Consider the following 4571-nt stretch of genomic DNA (forward strand, 5'->3'; position numbering starts at 1 on the left):
AAAACTACTCAAGGCAACTCATTTCTTACTAAGAAATAAGGATAAGAATAAAGATCACAAAAAAAGAAATTTAAAACCCTGGCTTAGACACTTTCTACTCAGGTTTTCTAGTGAGAGATCAGTTCTACAATAATTATACTGCATGTGCATTTTGACAGCTTGGTGAAATTTTAGAGCACTTAAGAGATTCTGATATATTCAAAGGGATTCTAATTAAAGGTTTAGAAGTGTTTGATTAAGTTTGCAATCAACATTTAAATGTTTGGGGAAATTTAATCTGTTTAGTGCTTAAATTTGATTTATCAGTTTGTGTACATGCTGTGTAAATATTCAGTTGGATGTTATTAATATTTAAGCGAATTCTAGATTCATATGATTAATAAACTGGAAAATAAACTAGTTTTAAATATTTATTCCTCTTTCTGTTTAGAAATCACTTGGACATAAGGTAATCTCACAATGATAAGTCATACCTTTCCCCAGATCTTTTCCTGCAAAATAGTGTTTCTATTTTGGGCCCATAATTTCTCCATAAGAATATTAGAATTAGCTTAGTAAATTCTGTTAAAGTGTTCTGTAGCTATTTTAAGTGAAATTGCAGTAAATCAATAGATTAATTCAGCACTAATTTTCCTCTTCATGAGAATACACAGCATTTCTTCTGTTCCTGCTTTAAAAGAGAATGCTTCTAACATGTCCCCAATTAGGATGATGTCTTTCTGTATTCTGTGATGCTGAAGAAAAATCTAATGCCAATGTCATTCTCGTTCATTTACATATGACCGAGATACCAAACCCTTATCAGAAATACAATTTGAAAATGTTCTCTCATTCTGTGCTTTGTCCTTTTTTCATAGTGCCCTTTGAAGCACAGAGATTTTTAATTTCTATGAACTCTAATTTATCTATTTTGTCCCTGGTTGCTTATGCCTTAGGTGTCCTATCTCAGAGGGAGGGGTCTAAATTCATTCGTTTGTATGTGGCAGTCCAATTATCCAAGCTCCATTGTTAAAGACTATTTTTTCCCTATTAAATGGTCTTGCTACTCTTGTTGGATAACAACTGACTATAGATGTATGGCTTTATTCTAGACTTTTAATTCTATTCCATTGATCTATATGTCTATCTTATGTCATACTACATGGTCTTATGATGCTACATAATTTTCAGTCTTACACTTCTTTTGTTGTATTTATTCCTAAGTATTATCTTTTTGATGCTATTATGAATGGGATTTTCTTTTTCTTTAATGTTTAGCTATTTGTTTTGAGAGATAGGGATAGAGAGATAGGGATAGAGAGAGAGTAGGGGAGAGACAGAGAGAGAAGGAGAGAGAGAATCCCAAGCAGGCTCTGCTCTGTCAGCATGGAGCCTGATGCAGGGCTCAAACTCATGAACCATGAGATCATGCATGACCTTAGCTGAAACCAAGAGTAGGATTCTTAAGCAATTGAGCCTCAGGTGTTCCCGGGTTTCCTCTCCTCTCCTCTCCTCTCCTCTCCTCTCTCCTTTCCTTCCCTTCCCTTCCCTTTCTTTCTTTTTTAATGTTTATTTACGTTTGAGAGAGAGAGAGAAACAGACAGACAGACAGAATGAGAGTAGAGGACAGGCAGAGAGAGAAGGAGATGTAGAATCTGAAGCAGGCTCCAGGCTCTAAGCTGTCAGTATAGAGCCCAAAGCAGGGCTCCAAACTCACAGACCACAAGATCATCACCTGAACCAAAGTTGGATACTTAACCAACTGAGCCACCCAGGTGCCCCTGGATTGTTTTCTTAATTTCATTTTCAGACTTTTCAATGCTTATGTATAGAAATGCAATTGATTTTCATATATTGTATCTTGCAACCTTGCATTTATTAGCTCTACTAGTTTTGGGGGGTGGTTCTTAAAGTTTTTAATATACAAGATCATGCTATCTATGAATAGTGATAGTTTCACTTCTTCCTTTCTAATCTGTATGCTTTCAATTTCTTTTTCTCGCCTAACCGCCCTGACTAGAATCTCCAAGTGTAATGTTGACTAGAAATGGCAAAAGAAGATATCCTATGAAGGTCTCATTTCTTAGTTACACAAATATACTTTTTAATCTCTTTGTCTCTCTGGGCTGTGTTCTGGATGAGTTTCAAATTTATTTCTTCCAAGTAGCCAATTCTCTTCTTAAGAGTTTATATTGAGTTTATTGTTTTTGCTTCTTACTTTAATCACTGTACTCTTCGTTTCCAAGGTATTTTAATTGTTCTTTTAAAATCTGTTTTTATCCTTGCCTATTTGGAACTTAATTTATTTTTATAACGAGAGGTTTGTCTTCATTTGCCTCTTCAAATATATTCAGTACACTGATTTTATAACCATCTCTTCTAGAAATGTAATATTGTCTGTAATAAACTTTCATTTTTTGATTTTGTAGGCTGTTTTCTTCATATTACTTCTCTTCAGATGTTTGAATTTTGGTTTGCAAGCTCAATTCTGAATGTTAAAGATTTTTTTCTTTCCTTTCATTTTTTTCTCCTTTTCCTCTGTGCTTACCTTTTCTTATTTAAGGGTTTTGCAGACTCCCACAATTCTCCAGTCTAGTACTGGTCTTTTAAGGATTGTTCAGTTTACTGCTCCAGTGTGACCCTGGGGATGGGGCAAATTTGGTTCTAGAATTCCTAGAAGCTTTGCTCTGTTCCCAATGGCCTGGCTCTCTCTGTCTGTAAAGCTTTGGCGTACAGCCTCGGGCAATATTCAGCACACTCACCTGTACTCCCATTCTTTCCCTCTAACTTGGTTTCTTGCTAAAGAAAAGCTGAAAATATTTTTATTTGTCTTAGTCTTGACTAATAGTTTATCATTCAATATTATCCTTTAATCTTCTGCCATCTATTGTCACCAAGAAGTCAGCTACCAATTGTTGCTGTATTATAATCTGTATTTTTCCTCTAACAGTATTAAAGATTTCCTTTCATCCTGATTCTCTGCAGGTTCACTGTGAAACATGTAGGTGTGGCACATGATCTGTACCCTGTTAGGTCCCAGGAATACACTTTTAGTCTAAAGACTCACATTTAGGGCAGAAGACATGAACAGAAACTTCTCCAAAGAGGATATCCAGATGGCCAACATGAAATGATGCTCAGCATCCCTCATCATCAGGGAAATTCAGATCAAAGCCACACTGATATATCACCTCACGCCAGTCAGAGTGGCTAAAATGAACAAATCAGGAGACTAAAATTGCTGGCGAGGATGTGGAGAAATGGGCACCCTCCTACACTGTTGGTGGGAATGTAAACTGGTGAAGCCCCTCTGGAAAACAGTGTGGAGGTTCCTCAAAAAATTAACAATAGAACTCCCCTATGACTTAGCAATAGCACTGCTAGGAATTTACCCAAGGGATACAGGAGTGCTGATGCATAGGGGGACGTGTAGCATCACTCTCAACAATAGCCAAAACATGGAAAGAGCCTAAGTGTCCATCAACGGACGAATGGATCAAGAAGATGTGGTTCATCTACACAATGGAATACTACATGGCAATGAAGAATGAAATCTGGCAATTTGTAACAACATGGATGGAACTTGAGGGTGTTATGCTGAGCAAAATAAGTCAGGCAGAGAAGGACAGATACCATATGTTTGCACGTACAGGTGGATTAGGAGAAACTTAGTGGAGGACCATGGGGGAGGACAAGGGTAAAAATAGTTGGGGAGAGGGAGGGAGGCAAACCATGAGAGACTCTTGAATGCTGAGAACAAACTGAGGGCTGATGGGGGTGGGGGAGAGGAGAAGGGGTGTGATGGGCATGGAGGAGGGCACTTGTTGGGATGAGCACTGGCTATTATATGGAAACCAACTTGACAATAAACTATGAAGGGAAATAAATAAATAAAGACTCACATTTATTTGATTGTGAAATTTTCAATATTTATCTCTGGAGATATTTATTTTCCTTCATTTCCTCTATTAGATTCTTTTGGATTCCATTCAACTAAGTACCCTTCATGCCTCTTAACTGCTACTTCACAATGTATATATTAAATTATTTATCGCTTTTTATTCCATTGTCCCAAACCGGCCATGTTGACTCTACCTAACCAAAAGAGTGCTGAGAATGTGGGAGAACAGGTAAAATTTGGGGCAAGTACCCTGTCCCTGCTACAGCCAGTGCACACTGCACTCCAGTCTGTTCCACTTTTCAACATCATCATCTCACCCTTGACTTCTTAGGCTACCAGCCCCATCACTTTTTTTGGGCTATGCCCAATATTTTTCTGGGTAGAAGCTCTTGTAGGTCCTTCAAAGAGCAGGGCCCTGAGTTGATTAATTGGTTGCATTGCTTCCCTTTTGCTACTCATGCTTTCTCTGCCCTCTGTCTTCTCAGGTCTGGGAGAAAGGTTGACCTATGAGGCCTTTGCAGCTCTGTGCAGCCTCTAAGCCATAATTGGACACAGTGAAAAAAAAGTACTGGTTTAAATTCGGAAGTTTTCATCCTGGCTTTGCATTTAACCATCATCATAATAAATGACTATTATAATAATATCTATCATTTACTATTTGCGCGAGATGTGCTTATTTCTCTTCTAAGCA

Source organism: Hyaena hyaena, unplaced genomic scaffold, assembly GCF_003009895.1.
Source record: "Hyaena hyaena isolate Hyena2069 unplaced genomic scaffold, ASM300989v1 scaffold_1129, whole genome shotgun sequence".
NCBI lineage: Eukaryota > Metazoa > Chordata > Mammalia > Carnivora > Hyaenidae > Hyaena > Hyaena hyaena.